Here is a 22,042-nt window from a genome sequence, read left to right as displayed (position 1 = left end):
TGGCGACCACATAGCGACCGCTAGATTCGTCGCTGTATATTTAAAAAAAAATTAAAAAAAATAAAAGCTTTTATTTTTTTATTTTTTTTACATATACAGCGAAGAGGCTAGTGGTCGCTATGTGGTCGCCCGGCCTACTTTTTGACCGTTTAGCTATCAAATGGCGACGAAAAGCGTTGTCGCCAATTCGATAATTATTTGTAGTAAATTTCGCTAATAACATATAATTTTCTTAATTCATTAATTAATTTTAATTAATTATTATTAAACTTTTATATAAAATTTGAAAAAAGCGAATATACATAATTTTATCATCGTAAAAACTAAAAATATACGTCAGATTTAGGTAGCGCCGGCACATTTATTATACGCGATACACCTTCCATTGGTGACCCCACAAAAGCAATTAAAGCTGAATATTAGCAGCATAAATACAAGGAAAAGGTGCAAATCTATATTCTTGTTATTCATGGTGTTTTTTTTTTATTTTTAATTATATGTATATGTTCAAATGAAATTAATATCTCAAAGTTATATAATGGAGTGGGAATATTTCTGGTAGAATTGGATAAATAATGGATGAATTAGACTAACTTGCATTATTATTTTAATTGTTCATGTTGGAAGGTAATGGGTAGTAGTTGAAACACAAGCAAATAAAAAATTCTACCGACAATTATTTAGCATAATAAAAAATTTGAAAATAAATATTTATATTGTAAAAGTAATAATTTGCAAATTACAGCTTTAAAGTTTAAATTTTTTACGAATCACAGTTACTAAAGTATCAATGTTTATAGCTTTCAGACCGGTCAAATCACAGAAATCCGACCATTTTAACCTAAAATAGACGTGATCAAACACCGGGCTGGGCGGAAAAAACAGCCCATTGATGCGGGCGGGCCTAAAAGTTCTTGCCCAAACTCGTAATATGCGGGCTTGCGGGCCTATGTTATATATTATTTATACATAATTAAAAATAAAAATTACAAATAATTGAAATAAACAAATACAATTGTTACATATTATACATAATTTAAAACACAAATTACAAATAATTCAAACAAACAAATACAAAATAATCAAATTATGTAACTAATTAGTGATTTGACAATCGTCATCTTCACGATCTACCTCTTCTTCCTCCTCTTCAACATTAAAAATAGTAAACCGACCTTGATGCAATATGAAAAAAAATTGTTAGCATATGAAATAATCAAAATATGTAACTAATTGGACCAACTTAGCTCCTTTCGAATCGGGCCGGGCCGGCCCGGCCAGCGGGCCAAACACCAATCCCTAACCCGTCCAAAAAAATTTGGGCCACTTATTTTCTGCCCAAACCCGCCCATCGGGCTATATTTTGGTACCCAAACCCTTACTTTTTCGAGCCGGGTCGGGCCGGCCGCCCATGATAAGGTCTAACCTAAAACTTTGGACCCCTAACATAATTAGAATTTGTGATTTGACTTGAACATTGTAAACATTGAAGCAAATTATATTTTATATTATCATTTTTTTAAATCTATTAATTTTTGCCATTACGTGAATGGTCCATTTCTTCCTTTTTAACTTTGTTTTATTGATGTTATGATTGGTGGTGAGGAGTGGAAACCACGAAGAGATCAAAATTGTGTTTAATGTTGTCATTTGAAGGTTTGTATTTGTATATGATTTAGGCTTAATTAATTTACAAATTACACATATAAAAGAGATTAATTAAATTGAGTTAGTTTAATAAAAACTTTGCCCTATTTTTCCGGGTCCATTTGCCTTTTTTGTTAGTGAATAATTATGATGTATCAATTTAGAGAAATTCTTGTATAAGAGTGTCTTACACTGAAACATGTCTATATAAAGAGTTAATTTGTAATAAACTAATTGTTTGAAGAAAAAATAAATGTTTAAATTAATTTAATTTAGTTATGATATTTATTTAACAACAAAACTATCTTAAATGAAAATGCAAAAGTTCTTGTGAGAGACCATCTCTAATTGGGCCGGATCATTATATATTTTTTAAAATATTATAAGTAGGCATTAAGAATAATATAAGTAAACATTTAAGATATTGAAAATAGACATTAAGGATACGGTAAGTAAACATTAATGATAATAATATAAGTAGACATTATGAATACGGTAAGTAGGTATTAATCTTTAATGAACTGGGTTTGAGATACGTCTCTAAAAGACTAGCTAATGAAAATATATGATCAATTTATTGTTGAGAAATGTGATTTGTGAATATTATCATGGATATATAGTAGAAGTATTTGACAATTTTAGCAATACTTTCTCAAAAAAAAATAAAAATAAATAAAAGAGATAGTAGAAGATACTATGAATAACAATACTCCATTATATTCTAAATATCCACCAAAAGAGAGATTTATCAAGGGGTCAGGTGAAATTAGATAACAAATTGAATCTTATTCTTGTACAAACAAAAATTGTTTTCCTAATCCGTCTTTTAGAGCAAACTCAACAAAATTATATATAAAAAAAAAAGAAATTAGCATAATTTAAAAATAAGTTCTGACATAGCATACATCAATCTTAATATTTCTTTATTTATAATTTTACTCTTAAAATGAAAAGATGTACACTATGCTACTATGGACTAAATTTAAACAAGTCTTTTACCATTAAGTAGAGGTGTTCAAAACAAATTCAAGACTTTGAAATTTACTCGATCTTGTAATTGAACTTGATTTGATCAAAGATATAAAATATATTAACAATTATGTAAACACATACAAGGATATATATATATATATATATATATATATATATATATATATATATATATATATATATATATATATATATATATATATATATATATATATATATATATATATATATATATATATATATATATATATATATATATATATATATATATATATATATATATATATATATAAGAACTAATTTTGAAACAATTCGAAACATTTGACCTAAAAATCGATCCGATGATCCGAATAAACATCTCAACCGCTAACTAGAGATACTCGGCGGACATCTACGGTAAGCATTGCACCTTCCACTCGTAACTTCACATAAGCAATTAGTATAAAAAGGATGGCGATTGCTAGTCCTGCAAAATGGTCTTGGACTTAGAACATGAAGTGTGTTTAGGATGCAACTATTAGCACTTTTGCCATTCAAGCTTAATAATAGTAGTGTTAATACAAATAAAAGCTCCAAATTTTTCATGTTTGTTTTCCTCACTTTTATGAACAAATGGAAGTTACATATATCTCAAATTTATATACTTGAATTAATTTATTTTTAGAAAAGAATTGAAAGAAAAAGAAGAAAGTTAAACTTGCATAATTACTTTGAGGGTCCATTTGGATAAAAGTGTTCATAGTGGAAGTTAATGGTGTTTTTAGTGGAAGTTAATGGATACACATTAATTGAACACAAGTCAAATTAATGCTTTTACTTATTAAATTAAATAAATACTCTACTATTTTTGTCATTTTGATTTATCATAATGCAGAAAGATTAATATAATATAAAAAATTATGAATTAGTTTAGTATATTTAAAATTTTTTCCTTTTATTCATATGACACAAGATTTTAATTCTCACCTCATAATAAAATATTTAATAATTTTAGTTATTTCACAAATTCCTTAACATGTTATGTTCAATTATAATATTTTTTTTTTGTATATTTTTCCTTATGAGTAAATGATACGCCATATTTTCTAATGGAGGGCCCCACACTGGAATATGTTAGACCCATTTATAGTATACTCTATTGGGTGCGGCATGGTTGTAATTAATTATATTACTGAAAATAAACCCGACCATTTTAATTCAATTTTAATGTGATTTTGAAACTTAATTAACAATTATGTGTAAATTAATATGAAATTAACATTTAATTTTAATCCAATCTAAATATATGACACGAAATCAACTCAATGATAGCAATGAACTTAACAGTGCTAACTTTACCTTTATCTTTTGTTTGTATTAATTAAGTTATTAATCATAGGCGTAACTGAGCTGTTATTTGTTATTAGTAATTTGTGATCAAGTTATTAATCATAATTTAATTAAGTTAGTAATCAATTATTAGTAGTTTTCATAATTTGTAATCAATAATCTGTTGTTCGTTGTTTGTAGCATATCACATGCAAGCTAGCTAAGGATTTCTCTCTCTTTTTTTATGTTGGGCGACTTGTATGTAAATAATAATAGATACTTTAACATGCACAAATTCTGATATGATGTTAAATTTGGGTATGTATCCCAAGAATTGAAAGGAAAAACAAAAACTTCTTAAATAGAGCAAAGATGGATAGGATATTATGAATTTACCGAGAATGATGAAGATGCTCTTGAATTTGGTTAGACAGTGTTCACGTCCTACAACGTGCAACCAAGATTTTTGTGGTATAAACATATGGCCCAATCACCCTCATTGTCAAGTAGACTAACTTAGGCGCCGTAAATGATAGTGTTGTAACTGTGTAATTGATGTTTGTGGTTTCGTTGTAGATCGATGAGAAGTAGTTGTGACCATTACTCATCAAGTACAACAACACTAAAATAATATTAATCGAAATCAAAGTTACTAACCATTTTTATTCACTGTACATTATTTCTTCAAATATAAGCAAATATTTATTAAATCTAATTAATAAGTTTTTATCAGAAAATAATTCAAAAGTGTAATTATTCACAATGGAAAGGTGAAAGGATGGATTATTAATATTAATTTTTTCTATTTATATTAAGTCTAATTAATCATTTTTTATCAATTTCTACCACATAACTAAAGTTGTGCAATGGACTGAGGGCTCTTTGGGGCCCGAATTTTAGTGTTAAATGGATTGAGCTTTAAATGAACCCTTTATTTAAATAAAAATAGAACAAGCTAATAATGGGCTATGAATTATTCTTGCCAACAATCAACATATTGTACATTTCTTAAACAACTAATTTTGCGAGTGACCGTCTCAATATGAGATCAATAGTCCAATAGTCCAATCAGCCTAATTATATTTTTTTCCAATAGACCAATAGTAATTAATCAATTTCAGTTTATAATTGATTTCTTTTATAAGTTATAACTGATTATTTAATTGCTCATTTTATATATAATTGATCACTTCAAGGTCTAAATTGATCACTTTAACATTGAAATTGAAGACTTTAAAAAAATTGACTCATTTAGAGATATAAACTTGTATGAAGAAATTGATCACTTTAATGTAAAAATTGATCACTTTTAATCAAAATTGAATTTTTTTATTAATATCTTTTAAAAGTTGTAACTGATCATTTAAAGAATCACTTTATATATAATTGAGCTCTTTAAAGTTTTACTTTAAGGTATAAACTAGTACGTAGAAATTGATCAGTTTAATGTCAAAATTGATCACTTTTAGTTCATAATTTAATTTTTTTATATTTTAATTGATTTATTTAAGATTTACTTTAAGTAGAAATTGATATCTTTAAAGTCAAAATTGAATTTTTATTCTTTAATTTTTGAAATTTAGATAACTTTTGGTTTTCAATTTTTGGCTTTTGGACCGGTATATATATGGAAGGTCCCTTGAATAAGTTTTTGCGTTCCTTAAATAATCGTAATTAGTTGTTTTGATATTAGTTTAGGAACACATATTATGTAATTATTATATCACTTGAATAAGGGATTTTTTTGTACTATATATATTTACCCTTTGTCATTAATGAGAATTATTAATCGTCTTCCACAAAACCTAATATATTATGATATATTATTATAGATTTATAATCATTAATTGTTTAAATATTATTGACAAAAACAAGTAATTAAGTTATAATGCATTTTAATACTCAATTTGATGACATGTCTATATCAATGAAAATTTGTAAAAAAAAAATTATAAACAAGTCAGATCGCGTCGAGAGGCCCTCGCACACGTTCATAAATTCCACCAATTATTTTACTTCAACCCAAATTTAGTAGAAATATTGAACTATTAACAATTTGAATTTGTAGTTACGACCCGTTGGTTGTTGGTACCAAATAGTAGTAATAAAAATTAAACTTATTACAATTTACCATGTTTTTAGCACATTCACTTAATTAAGTTTTGTTAGTATGACAGAGAATGACCCAAACGATTGTTTTGGATCTGGTTAAGAAATAATCATAATACGTGCCATAATGCTAATTAAGGGTGTTTAAAATCGTATACCGAATCTATTCGGATTCAAAAATCTACTTTTCTAATAATGAAAATCATGATTTGGTTTGTTCCGATTCGGATTAAAATGGATTTCTAGATTTCATATATTTGATTTATCGAATCGGATACTGGATATTCGATTTTATTTTATTTTTATTTTTTTGCCTTTTAAAAAAAATTTTGCGATTTTTACACATAAATATTTAAACTCATTTCGCTTTCTTTCTTTAATGAAACTTATTATTTAATGTTTGAAAAAAAATCATTTTGAAAATATGGTTAGATTTTCAAAAGTCTAATTTAATTAACATAAATTAATTATGTAACTTAGTTGTACCGGTGAATTATAAATATTAGTATACTCAATAATATAATCAAAGTTTTATATATATATATATATATATATATATATATATATATATATATATATATATATATATATATATATATATATATATATATATATATATATATATATATATATATATATATATATATATATATAAAATTAAAAATCAGATATCCTTTTAGTAAATACTCCGATTCGGATCCGGAATATCTGCCTTGGCAGTGTTGATGGTGGTCGTATGTAACGGTGTGAGGATGAACTCTAGATCGCTCTGCCATTCGTCAAAACTTCCATCATCGGTGGGCTGAGTGGAATGTTTTGGTAGGCCAAAGTTGATGAATATGTGATCGGGTGGGAAGTAATATGGGGTTAATAGTTGGGAGGAGGAAGAAAAAGAAAGAAAGAAGTAAGGGGAGCGCGTGTGGATGAATTAGAGTGTGATAATGGTTGCAATTGGTGGTGAAGGCGAAGCCCTCTAGCCTTGGCTCGCGCTTGGTGGAAGCACTCTTAGTGATGACGGAGGTGGGTGAAGGTTCTCAGCAATGATGATGGCTTGTGTGTTGCAAAAAATTTGTAAAATTGTAGGGAAATCAGTAAAATGATCGATCATTTTAAGTAGTTTTTCTTATAAAAATTCAAATTATAAGAAATATTCCCTTTGTTTATCAAAAAACTTTTATTTGTCATTTTTAAATATTTTATTTGTTGTTTTCATAATGAATATTTCTATTTGTATCACAAATTTGGACATTTTTAAATAATCCTTATTTTTAATATTTTAATAATACATATGGTCCCCACATATTTTTCATTAATTTAATTTTAATATATTTATATTATTTATGCTTCCCACATATTTTTAACTAATTTTATTGAAACATTTTTTTGTTAGTTGTGGTATCCATATTTTTCCACTAACTTTCTTTTAATAATTTTTAAATGTTTATGGTCCTAATTTCCTTCAATCAAATTTATTATTTAATAAAATAATATATTCAAAAAGTAAAGATTTTATTTTTTCTAATTCTCGTAAACATTACTTGTGAAAACTTTTATTAAGGAATGGAAAGAATACATGTCATATGTATCGTGACAAATGTAATAGGATTACACATTGATACTCCATATTTTAACTTTTTTATATCCATTAAAAATCATGAGTAGCATTTTTTATCTCTTTATACATGGAATATTTGAAAAGTATCCAACAATATAAAATAGAGGGAGTAATATACAAATAATTATAGTAGTACTATTATTACTTTTTATAATTATATCTATTTCATATTAAAAATAATTTTTTTATCAAAAGGAAACATTTTTCTTTGTTATTTAGTTAAGAAAAAATTACCGTGAATAATATAAATTTTAATTAATTTTCCTATAATAATACGAACTTTTGATTAACCTTAAATAATACCAACTTTGGCATACGTTTTCCCATAGCATTCAAATTCACATGCAACCTGTAAAACAGGTAATTCTACCCTAGAAAAAAGATAATTTTATTTAAAGAAAAATAATTTCCAATCCCCTCTTTAATCTCCACCTGTGCACCACCCCCTCCCCCTCCCCTGCGACGGCGCCCCCACCCAACGAGGCTCAGCAACTCATATCTGCAACACCAATTTAATAATGGTGGTCAATTTTGATGGTCGAATTTGGTAGTGGAAAAGTAGATTAAAGATTATGTTGGTTTGAATTTGGGATGGTTATGGTGGTGATTCACATTTAGGGTGGGTGGTTATGGTGGTTGTTTGTGGAGGTTGCGTCAGGGAAAGGAGGTGAGGAAGGCTGCACAGGGCGCTGTTTATGGGAGGCCGATTGGTGGTGGTGGAGTGGAGGGAAGGGTTTGATGGTGGTTGAGAATAGAGGGGGATAGGGGCTGCGCAAAGGATGGGGAGTTGGATTTGGTGGTGGATTTTGATGAAGATGGTGGTGGCTGGAAGTGGGGAATGGGAGTGACAGTGAGCGGGGAACGGTGGTAGTTGTGGCCTGTGGGGGATGGAGGCTGGAGGTTTGGCTAGGGATAGGGAAGGGGTACGGTGAAGATTAGGAATTCATGTTCTTTACTTTTTTTTTTCCCTTTTTTTGTACTTTTTATTTTATTTTTTGTGTTTTCTTTTTTTTTTTGAGCAACTTAACCTACAATTGTAGGTTAATAATAGGTTAAAGATGCTCCAGGGAAATTCATATTAAAGTTTGTATTATTTAGGGTTAATCGAAAGTTCGTATTATTGCAGGAAAATCAGTAAAAGTTTATATTATACACGGTTATTTTTTCTTAATATTATTACTAACATTAATAATATGTTGATGCTAATTACAATAATACTTCCTCCTTTCTTAAATACTAGTTACATAACGGTTTTTGACACTATTCATCATTCAAGTTTATTTTATATATTGCGGCTAATGTGTAAAAAAAAATATTGTCAGGTGAGATCTTGTTTGAATCTTCTAATTACATAGTTTCATAATATTAATTTTTTTATATTTTTTAGATGTGTATAGTTCAATATATAAATGATCAAAATAACACATTAAATTATATAAAAAGTCAAATATAACAAGTATAGCGGAACAAAGAAAGTACTATATACTAAAACTAATACTGTTAACAATATAATAATTTGAATACTAATGATCCTAATGACATACGGTAGGGTTTATGCCATTCTACCTCAGCCAAACTTTAATTGTTCGATTCTTCTCTCACCATTTTAAATTTTTTTATTAAAAGCATGCTTGCATTTGTGTAAATATTTAAGAAGAGAAGAAAAGTCAAATTATGAAAACAAAAAAGATGATAATATGATACGAGGATAATGGAAGGTTATCATTTCATTTTGGGGACAAATATTCAATATGTTTTACCCTCAAAATAAAAGGATTAATTTTTCAATTTGTCTTTCTCCATCCACCGCTTTATAACCATTTATTACATTGAGGACAATTATACATCTTTTCATTTTATGCTCTAACAATACTCTCTTTTAATTTAATACTTATTCCCCCATAAATATTTACATTGTATAAAAACCTAGTATTGTAAATACAAAATCATGCACATAGGCCCAATCAAGGATTGGTTTGGGGTATATTATATGACTCGTAACTCTATATGTTTTACATTAAAAATTAAAAATTACCCTTAATTTGTATTTTTATTTTTAATATATTAACAAAAATTTTCAAGTTGGATCTTACTTGATTAGTTTTAATGTAAATTTTATTAATATTAATTTTTTATAATTTTTATTATCCATAATTTTAGACATTATGAATTAATTGAATAGTGTGTATAATCACATAGGCACTCAAAAGAGATAGAGGAAGTATGTTTTTTGATGATTAGCCTTTAAGTAAATTTAGTCGTTTTTGATGACTCATTATACTAGTATAAGGTGTGCAAAGCTCATCTGTATATATACGTGGATCCAACTCAATTTTCATTTTTTTTACTCCTTATTCTTATCAGATGATTTATTTTTTTTTTTCATACTATTCACCAATTATTCTAGTTTATATTTTATTCTCACACAAATTGTTGTGTGACACGGTCTTATTGTGAGACGTTCTTCAATCATGAGTTGAATAACTCAATTTACAATTTTTAATAAATAAGCTTCTTGTTTTGATATCGTTTCACCGAGAACCGGTCTTTCACAAGAGTAGCTATTATTCTCAATATATTAATAAGTGTATGTGATCTTATTTGATTCGTCTCAATGTATATTTTATTATCATTAACTTTTTATAATTTTTAACAAACACTTTTCGACACATTAAAAATTAAAATGATGATCATTAACTTTTTATAATTCTCATATTAATAAGTGTATGGTTCTCGCTTCTCTCGGGATTCTTGTACAACAAGTGATCTCGAAGAGTGCCACGTGGCATATACTCGTAAACTATGATCGTTTCACCGTGTTCGTCACAATATCCGATCAAGGACACCTAATGTACGTGACGTAGTCTCGATAGCATCTCCATTTTTGTTTCAAACTCGCGAGCGCCTTGCTTCGATGTTATCGTAAGACGTGGCCACAATAGTGGCTCCATCATCTATTGAACCCTTGTAAACTTTACTGAACCCACCGGTTCGTATGATCAAATCGTCGTCGAAATCGTTCGTAGCAACCCTAACTTGCGCAAATGAGAAACGTCGACAAAGATCGGACGGCAAAGAAGAAATCACACTAGCGTTAGTTGCATTAGATCCAAAATCATCCAACGGCAAAATCCACTTTTGCTTGCTAGTATCATCTTTGCTCATTGTTTTCATGAATTTCTGTTTCTTCTTTTTTCTTCAGAAAATGATTATGAAATATATTAATGATATGAGTGTGACTACTAGAATAGCACCAAGGATTCATCCGATAATGGGTATTAAATGATGAAATATATTTATGCTTAACCTTTAATTAAATTTAGTAGCCTTGGGTTGAATTTTAGATATTTGTGTGCGGAAGTAACTCAACGTCATAACTCATATTTATTTGTGATATGTTATAAAATTTAATATTAATAAATTTTAAATTAATTAACTTTTTTAGAACCTAAACAGTCACGAATTATCTTCCGTTGTTTGCCATCTTGCAATAAATAACCGAAGTTTTTATAAAGCATTATGATCAATGAATTAAGCAAAACAGTTTTTTAGCGTAGAAGAAAATTCAACATAACTTAATGAAAATTGTTCTTATTTACTTTAGGGCCATTATAGATTATGAAATAGAAAATTAATAAAAAGTTGGTCAAATTTAAGTGTTGATATTGACTCTTGATATTTAGTAATGACGCCTATTCAATTTGATTGATCATTCTCAAGTCACCTTTTGTTACTTAGCCCTAGTGACATTACTTTCTATCCCTATAATGGGCAAGAGGGGCCTGTGCCCCGGCCCCATTCTAAAAATTGAAAAAACGATGCTTTAATATTTAATAGTTAGGGGTTTATAATAATATATTTAGTAATTAAAGACACATTATTAATATTTTGTTGGTCAATTTTGATGGTCGAATTTGGCAGTGGAAAGGTAGATTAAAGATTATGTTGGTTTGAATTTGGGATGGTTATGGTGGTGGTTCACATTTAGGGTGGGTGGTTATGGTGGTTGTTTGTGGAGGTCGCGTCAGGGGAAAGGAGGTGAGGAAGGCTGCACAGGGCGCTGTTTATGGGAGGCCGATTGGTGGTGGTGGAGTGGAGGGAAGGGTTTGATGGTGGTTGAGAATAGAGGGGGATAGAGGCTGCGCAAAGGATGGGGAGTTGAATTTGGTGGTGGATTTTGATGAAGATGGCGGTGGCTGGAAGTGGATAGGGAATGGGAGTGACAGTGAGCGGGAAACGATGGTAGTTGTGACCTGTGGGGGATGGGAGCTGGAGGTTGGGCTAGGGATAGGGAAGGGGTACGGTGAGGATTAGGAATTCATGTTCTTTATTATTTTTTTTTTTCCATTTTTTTGTACTTTTTATTTTATTTTTTGTATTTTATTTTTTTTTTTGAGCAACTTAACCTACAATTGTAGGTTAATAATAGGTCAAAGATGCTCTAGGGAAATTCATATTAAAGTTTGTATTATTTAGGGTTAATCGAAAGTTCGTATTATTGCAGGAAAATCAGTAAAAATTCGTATTATTCACGGTTATTTTTTCTTAATATTATTACTAACATTAATAATATGTTGATGCTAATTACAGTAATACTTCCTCCGTTCTGAAATACTAGTTACATAATGGTTTATGACACTATTCCTCATTCAAGTTTATTTTATATATTGCGGTTAATGTGTAAAAACATATATTGTCAAGTGAGATCTTGTTTGAATCGTCTAATCGCATAGTTTCATAATATTTTTTTTTATATTTTTTAGTTGTATATAGTTCAATATATAAATGATCAAAATAACACATTAATTTGTATAAAAAGTCAAATATAACAAGTATAGGGGAACAGAGGAAGTACTATATACTAAAACTAATACTGTTAACAATATAATAATTTGAATACTAATGATCCTAATGACATACGGTAGGGTTTATGCCATTCTACCTCAGCCAAACTTTAATTGTTCGATTCTTCTCTCACCAATTGATAAGCAAGCTTTTGGAGAATTTAGCTAAGGGTTTATGCAATAACACTTAGATTACATCTATTGTTTATAAAGTTAACATCAAGCTAAGGGTCACCATTAAAAAAGGTGTTGAAGCTAAATTTTTAATTTAAAAGCATGCTTGTATCTGTGTGAATATTTAAGAAGAGAAGAAAAGTCAAATTATGAAAATAAAAAAGATGATAATACGATACGAGGATAATAGAAGATTATCATTTTATAAATACAAAATCATGCACATAGGCCAAATCAAGGATTGGTTTGGGGTATATTATATGACTCCTAACTCTATATGTTTTATATTAAAAATTAAAAATTACTCTTAACTTGTATTTTTATTTTTAATATATCAGCAAAAATTTTACATATTGGATCTTACTTGATTAGTCTTAATGTAAATTTTATTAATATCAATAATTTATAATTTTTATTATCCATAATTTTAGACATTATGAATTAAAACGATACATTGAATAGTGTGTATAGACAAATAGGCACTCAAAAGAGACGGACGAAGTATGTTTTTTGCTTATTAGCCTTTAAGTAAATTTAGTCGTTTTTGATGACTCATTATACTAGTATAAGGTGTGCAAAGCTCATCTGTTTATATACGTGGATCCAATTCAATTGTCATTTTTTTTACTCCTTCCTATTCTTATCATATGATTTATTTATTTTTTTTCATACTATTTACCAATTATTCTAGTTTATATTTTATTCTCACACAAGTTGTTGTGTGACACGGTCTTATTATGAGACGTTCTTCAATCATGAGTTGAGTAACTCAATTTACAATTTTTAATAAATAAGCTTCTTGTTTTGAGATCGTTTCATCGAGAGCCGGTCTTTCACAAGAGTAGCTATTATTCTCAATATATTAATAAGTGTATGTGATCTTGTTTGATTCGTCTCAATATATATTTTATTATCATTAACTTTTTATAATTTTTGACAAACACATTTCGACACATTAAAAATTAAAATGATGTATAAAAAATGTGAAAAACCATATGAGGTATTATTACATTAGAATAAAAAAGGTTATAATACTTCAAACAATTCAAAACAAATAGATTTTTATTTAAATAAATTAGTTCATAGCCTAGGCAGGTCCAACCATGGACTCCTAATTTGCCATCTTCCAATAGAAACCAAAAGCTATGATCAATCAATTTATCAAAATGGTTTTTAGCATAGAAGAAAATTCAACTTTATGAAATTTGTTCTTATTTTGCACAACTTTAAGGGTCAATTCTCAAGTCTCAAGTCTCAAGTCTCATTTTGCCGCTCACCAATTGACTTGGTCCAATTTGTCTACTTAGTATACAAGTTTCTCCCAAAAGTATTCTCACTTTTATCGCTATATTTTCTTTTATTCTTGTAATTTTTGTTTTTAGATTTTTAATGTAAATATAAAACTTAAATAAATTTAATTGTAAATTTTTAAAAGTTATAATAAATAATGTTTAAAAGATATATATCAAGATGAATTTATCAATATTTAAATATGAATATGTTTTTTTATATAAATTAATGAGAATTATTAATTAAAATTTGATATAAAATTTTATAATTTTATTTGAGAAGAGTAAAAAAGAATTTTGTTATGTATGTATGTGGCAAAGTAGAAAAAAACTAGACTTTTATAAATTGCTAATTTTTGCTCTCTTCTTTCTCTTTTTTTCTCTCAAAAAATTCTAACCTTCATTGTAAATTTTGGGGCTACTATTTAACATTAGAATGAAGATGATAAAGGAAAGACTTTACTATTGGATCTCCTTTAAAATGATCATGACTTTTTTTATATACTCCCTCGTATTCAACTTACTTGTCCCATTTACCTTTTTTACACTTGTCGAGACAACATTTTAACTTTTAATATCGTTAATTGTGCATAATTAAAAATTATGAAAAGTTGATATTAATAACCATTGTATTGAAACGAATGAAATAAAATCACGCTTGACTATATTTTAAGTTAAAGATTAAGAAAAAAAATACAAATTAAGAGTGATTAGTGAATAGTAATCAAAAAGTAATTGGGACAAGTAGGATGAGTAGGAGGGAGTAAAAGTTTGTTTGATTAAAATTATTATGTATTTTATCGATTGTTACTCTGTTGTAGATGTCGTATGATATTTTTATCAATAAATTATTAGATTTTCTTAAAAAAAAAATTTACAAAAAAGATATATTTTCTTATTTCTTTTACATACTCTTGTAAGAGAAATAAAAATCTTATATTCTCGTGTCGTATGAAACACATATTATAGAGAAATCGTCTCATACAACAATTTGTACGAGTCATCTGGCTTTTGGGTCGATAATCTCAGAAAAAACCGAACCAGACTTCATATCAATTATGGGTGATTCCGATGAATTAATAAATGTAGTTGTTCTACTATCCAATAACTTTTTTGTGCCCATATCAACCATGTTAGTATCAGAAAAATCATCATTTAATGTGGTCGATTCATTATCAATATACATTGAACCTAATGCATTTGCCCCATCAAGTTTAAAACTTATCGTAGAATCTGAAATTTCTCCTTGAGGATCATCACTTAAATTGTTTTGCATAATTTTCTCCGCGGTTTCTTGTAGTTGTATGGCAAATTCAATGCCCCAAACTACGTCCCCCATCGAAGGACGATCACTTCCATGTTCTCGTATACACAATTCTGCCACTTCTCCAAATTTTCTTAGACATTCGGGTGCAATTTGCCCTGTTAGATTTGGATCGACAATTGTGTGGAGGGTTTTATTTTTGTAGTTATAACGAGCCCACACGGCTAAGTTCACTTGTTGCTTGGGTAGATTAGGGTTCATCGCAACTCGAGCACATAAAACCTCGAACAACAAAACTCCAAAGGAGTATACATCTGATTTCTCTGTCAATTGTTGACGTCGATAGTACTCTGGATCTAAATATCCAACACTACCTTTAACAGCGGTACTAACATGGGTATGACCCATATCACCAGGAGTGGGTCCTACCTTTGAAAGGCCAAAGTCTGAGACTTTGGCTGTCCACTTATCATCAAGAAGAATATTCGTAGACTTGACATCTCGATGAATAATCAATTGTTTAGCTCCCGTGTGAAGATAGTGCAAACCGCGAGCTGATCCAAGACAAATCATAAGTCGTTGCTTCCACGACAATGGTGTATGGTTCTCACTTCTCTCGGGATTCTTGTACAACAAGTGATCTCGAAGAGTGCCACGTGGCATATACTCGTAAACTATGATCATTTCACCGTGTTCGTCACAATATCCAATTAAGGACACCAAATGTACGTGACGTAGTCTCGATAGCATCTCGATTTCTGTTTCAAACTCGCGAGCGCCTTGCTTTGATGTTGTCGTAAGACGTTTTATGGCCACAATAGTGGCTCCATCATCTATTGAACCCTTGTAAACTTTACCGAACCCACCGGTTCCTATGATCAAATCGTCGTCGAAATCGTTCGTAGCAACCCTAACTTGCGCAAATGAGAAACGTCGACAAAGATCGGATGGCAGAGAAGAAATCACACTAGCGCTAGTTGCATTAGATCCAGAATCATCCAACGGCGAAATCCACTTAAGCTTGCTAGTATCATCTTTGCTCATTGTTTTCATGAATTTTTGTTTCTCCTTTTTTCTTCGGAAAATGATTATGAAATATATTGATGATATGAGTGCGACTACTAGAATAGCACCAAGGATTCCTCCGATAATCGATATTAAATGATGAGAACTATTCGACGATCGATTATTGCCTTGTAAAGATGTTAAATTCATAGGGATCTTAGGATTTGGTGCGGCAAGAGAACCATTTGAAGAGTTCAACTTGAAAATCTCCAATCCATTGAGCAAGAGATCGTCATATCTGGAAAAACAAGACAAAAGCTTCAACTTCAATGCAAATTTGAAAAAGTCATTAATTAAAGTATTTTTGGAAGGAAAATATTCTTGCTATCAATCAAATAATTACTCTATATGCTCTTTTGAAATTGCAATAATGAATCATATATAATACAAAGACTAAGAAACTGTAAAGTCATTTATATTGCATAAATCTGGATTAAATTTAAAGTAAGGAAAAATTTATATATGACAAAATTTTCCGTGGTGGGACCACTTCCATAAAATAAAATGTGGCAAGAAAAATAAACAAACTAAAAAAAAGAAATTCTTTATTTTAAAAAAAAATAGAGGAATGGGCTTCAGGTAAAAACAGTTGGAAAAGTAAACTTCACGTAAAATTGCTATCTTAAATAGCGATTTTAAACCCATATTGGCTAAAAATGTAAGTTTTTGGGTCAAAAGATTAAAAAAACACACGGCGAAGTTTGACTTGGTTAAAATATATGCAAATGTATTGTAGAAAGTCTTTCCATTCATTCTTGTGATAGGCGTTCAATTTTTAACCCAGGGGAAAATCAATGCTTGACTCCTAGCCTCCTATGCAGGGGCCGGATTCTCGATTTCTTACCCATAAAAAACAATGATTAACTTACATTGCGTTAGGGTTGGGTGTAAGTGTCACTGAAAGAAGACCTCTCGTTTCGACACTAGCTTTGTTGGTACCACTACCTTCAAAGAGCGTAACAATATCTCGATACATTGGAATGAAAATGCCACCAGTTAGCGTAAAAACATCAATATCATGTGCACCCATTTGATTGTTGATACTAACGTGGAAAACTCTTTGGCCAGTGTTGTTGATTTTGGAATCTAACTCGCAAAAATGGAGCCTCACAAGATAATTAAATCCAACATCGACCTCGAACAACCATGTCAAATTTTGGTTTTTCTTCAATTCTCCAACATATGGTCCCATCTCCCTCATTGTCAAGTACACTAATTCTGGCGCCGTATACGATGGTGTTGCAACTGTATAATTGATTCTGGCATCGTCGTAGATGTTTGTGTAGTTTAGACCATAACTAATCATGTACAACATAAAAATAAAATTAATCAATTTACCATCATATACGATAGATTCCACTTAGGACTGGATTTGTGGGTTCGTGACTGACAAATCATACCTACACCCCATCTGAAGACAGGGCAAGAGGGATACGGTCAAAGCGACGCTCAAATTAAAAGAGCACTGCAAAGAAAGAGACCAATGAAACCAAATACAATAGCAAAGTTACATGTGCTCAACACAAGCTAAGGTACAACTCAATATAATCAATAAAAATAAATAAATAAATAAATAAATATATATATATATATATATATATATATATATATATATATATATATATATATATATATATATATATATATATATATATATATATATTATATAAATAATTCAAAATTAAGCACATAAAAGTAGTATAGTGCTATTATTCCGAATTTAAAATTGTATTTGCACTTTTAAATTATCACTTAATCATCTAATTAACCTTTTGGATAAATTGAGTACTTGATATGACTTCAAAAGGTCATGTTAAGAATTAGAATCTCATTCATCTAACGTTTAAAGTGGGATTATATACTTCAAATATACGGAAGACTTGTATTGCATGATGCACACTTGTAGCCTATAGTGAGAAGAGACGTGATTATACTTCTATATTGCATATTTCCTCAGTTTTTTTTTTTATGCTTTATAGAATAATTTTACATTGTTCTTTATTCTATAGTATCTTACATATTGCGATTATTATATGAGAAAAATATATAATCATTTGAGATCTTATTTTATTCGTCTCTCCACACATATCAATATAATATCATATTATTGTATTTTTAATTATGTTTAACTCGATCTTATAAACGCATTGAACTTAGCAAACACGGGAAGAAACAAGTATATATGTACATATTAGTGTTTGATGTAGTAAACACATTCAAACTCTGCACACAAGTCAAAAATGTCACTGCTACAATCGATATATTGGTCAATAATATTTACCAAGAAATAAATACTTCAATTCCTATAAAATTTTTAATTTCTTAAACAATTAATAACTTAAAAAAATTCTTAGAAATTGTTTTTTTCTTTTTCTTTTGGTTGAATACTGAAAATGGAAATCATCACATAAGTATAGAGCTATGATGATTGCATTTTTATCCTTACTTAAAGAATTTTTTTATTTTTATATCATAAATTTCGAATAAAAATAACCTTTTTAATCTTATTTTAATATTTTAATAATAATCCTTAGAATTCTCACATATTTTCTAGCCACTAACTTTATTTTAACATTTGTAAATTTTTGATGATCCTTACATATTTATCATTAACTTTATAAAAATATTTTTTTTATTAATTATGCTCCTTATAATATTTTCAATGACTTTATTTCAATTTTTTAATAATTATATATGGTGCCTACTTTTTTTCGTTAAATTAAAATTATTATTTAATAAAATATTATATTTTTCTTATTTTCATTTATGTTCCTTATGGAAACTTGATAAGAAACGAAGAAAGTAATTGATAACTTTTTTTACTTGACACTAATAAATTAATTACTTCCTATGCTTTTTGGGAATTCAAAAGAATTTATATTTCCTGGTGACCCAAAATTATCTATCCACCACATAGTTTAAGTTTATCAGTGAAACAAAGAAAATTAGAAGACAATTGTCTAAAATTAAATTCAGGAAATTTGAAAAATATTGTTGAACTTACATCATGTAGTCATCGTCTCTACCGAACCAAGTCCGGCGAAGTCCAGAATCATCACGCGGCTCCACGATCGACCCACCAACGTTCAGCCGGATAATATTTTCCATAGCTATTGAATCCGAAAAATTAAACGGGTTATTCAAATAATCTTGAAACCCACCCGTAAGATATGGAACCATATTGGATGACGAACGGTTAACATACAACCCATCCGGCACAGATATAATCTCTAACCCGTTTATAAACCCAAACCCATCCGGGTTACTTGGTGAGAAAGTTAGGTTTATCGCCCTTTGCCCGTCTCCTTCGTCTAAAGAGATGTAAATCTCTCTTACAAGACCGTCTGGTGGTGTTGACGTGCGCGTTCGCATTAGTCGTAACAGCGAACGCGCTAAAATTGCGCAAAATATTGAACCCATTAATTGTGAGCGAAAGAAAAGACGATTTGGTGTCTATGATGTCGTAGGATATGGATAGGGGTGGAAAGTAGAGGCGGATTAGTTTGGGCCCCCACGTAGTAACAGGTATGGAATATGTTGTCGTGGCCCGAAATATTCGGGCCATATTATAGGGAGTTTTAGCCTCCACTGGTTTTGCAGTGGAGTTACTGGTGGGTTGTGGAGAATTTTTTGGTAGGCCAAAGTTGATGAGGAGGTGGTCGGGTGGTTTATATGGGGTTGTAATGGAATTTGTTGGTGTTGTGATGAAGAGGAAGGAAAGAAGTGTAAGGAGCATTTGAGGGTGAACGAACATTATTGGAGATTGGAGATAGAAAATTAAATGATTTTGGATAAAAGTATTTCTATCTAATCAATTTAAATTCAAAAATGTGATTTTTGAGGTGCATTATTTTGAGAGTAATAATTTTGTATAACACTAATATGTATGTTGACCGTTTACTTTATCTTCTACTTCTACATGACAAATTGGATACAAATATCAATTTGAGCACTTGAAAGTTATTATTCCAACTAAATTTGTCATTTTCTCTTTTGGTTTGGTGAATTAAAATTTGTTTAATTTTTATTTTTTTGTAATATTATAACATCACAAATTCTTTTGAGTGAGAAACGTTTTCTTTAAGAGAATATTTATGATTGGATCAGCCCATAAAGGAAAATATAGTAAGAGTAATATTAAGTTTCAATGTACTGAATTTGAAAGACAATCTCTCAGGAGAATGGAGCCTGCGGTTACCACATAGTTTTTTTAAATTTTTATCGAAATGGTTATGGGCTTAAGGCTATGGTCATTAGCCCATATACCGCCCAAATTCGAAATCCGAAAGGAAGAGATAGTGGACAGATCAAACATGTTTTTTCTATCTAAATATTTAACTATTTCTCTCTTATTTCTCTGTAAAATATCAATTTACTTGTTTTTTTCTTTGATTAAATATAATGTTGGTTTAACAAGAATAAATTTGGTACTTCCTCTATTCTTTAAAATTTCTTGCAATTAGAAAATTACACTATTTATTTATTACTATTAATTTTTAATTTGTTTTAATTATTAAGTTAAAGCATAGTCAGGCGTGTTTTTATTTGATTTGTATCAATATAAAAATTATTAATATTAATTTTTTATAATTTTTCATTATAAATAATTAAAAATATTAAAAATTAAATTATATAAAAAATCAAATATTACAACTACTTTAAAACACAGAATTTACTGCTTATCAGAGAAATAAAAAAATAAAGCAGTGACCACTCACAAGTTGCATAAGAACGTCAGTGTTATGTAGAACAAGTCAAGAATGGCATGAAAGTAAAAAGCTCAATTATTGAATAGTCAATAGACAAGGACATTAACATATGAATATGTATGTACAAAGTTTTAATAGACAATTAATTAATGAACTATCATTTTTTCATTTTGATAAAGCATTACTTAATTTGTGAAACTAACTTAATTAATTAAACAAGAAGATTCAACAAATTAAATAAATAAATAAATAATATATATATATATATATATATATATATATATATATATATATATATATATATATATATATATATATATATATATATATATATATATATATATATATTAACAATTTTATTATTTAGATACCTTAATAATTGACCAAGAAAATATAATAAATTAAATTAACAAAGTAATGGATGATCATTAATTAGAGGATATTATTTCCATTGATTATATGATGACTTGTCAGTATTTTTATTTTCGGCAAACTATTATAATTTTTTTAACATATAATTAAACATTTGAAAATAAAAAATAATTTTAGGTCCCAATAATTGTGGGCCGTTATGTCGTTGTATATGGTGCTCTTGTAAAAGAGTTGGACCTGTGTATAGAGGTTTGTTTGATGAATGGTAATTGGTTGGAGGTTGAAGCTATTAGTTAGTTTGATTAGCTCAAAGAATTGACTTATTTGCTACTTCTCAAAGCCAAAGGTTCAGGCCAGCCAACTGTAATTGTTGTGAATGGGCTATTGCAATGGTGAAGAAACAATAACAAAAGAAATGCAAAGACAAACAACCAAAACAGAGCACAACAATGGAAGAAGCAAAACACAAGATGTATGAGGTATCTATGAATACCTCCACCTCAAAATAAGTAGATTATCATTAATATAATCAACAATACATTAATGACTCACCTTTTCAAGCTTTAAGAACAGCCTCTCCAAGCAAAGATTGAACCTTTAACTCAATCTCACACAAACATGCATAACACAAGGATGAAGAACTCTTATGGTGTGAA

General features: G+C 29.0%; 1 pseudogene; it reads right to left on the bottom strand.

Moving 5' to 3' along the window:
* Positions 1 to 14,798: 14,798 nt before the first annotated feature.
* Positions 14,799 to 20,239, bottom strand: LOC130802204 (putative receptor-like protein kinase At5g39000; annotated as a pseudogene).
* Positions 20,240 to 22,042: the final 1,803 nt, after the last annotated feature.

Source organism: Amaranthus tricolor, chromosome 16 (genome assembly GCF_026212465.1).
Source record: "Amaranthus tricolor cultivar Red isolate AtriRed21 chromosome 16, ASM2621246v1, whole genome shotgun sequence".
NCBI lineage: Eukaryota > Viridiplantae > Streptophyta > Magnoliopsida > Caryophyllales > Amaranthaceae > Amaranthus > Amaranthus tricolor.
This window is presented reverse-complemented; position numbering and strand designations above follow the sequence as displayed.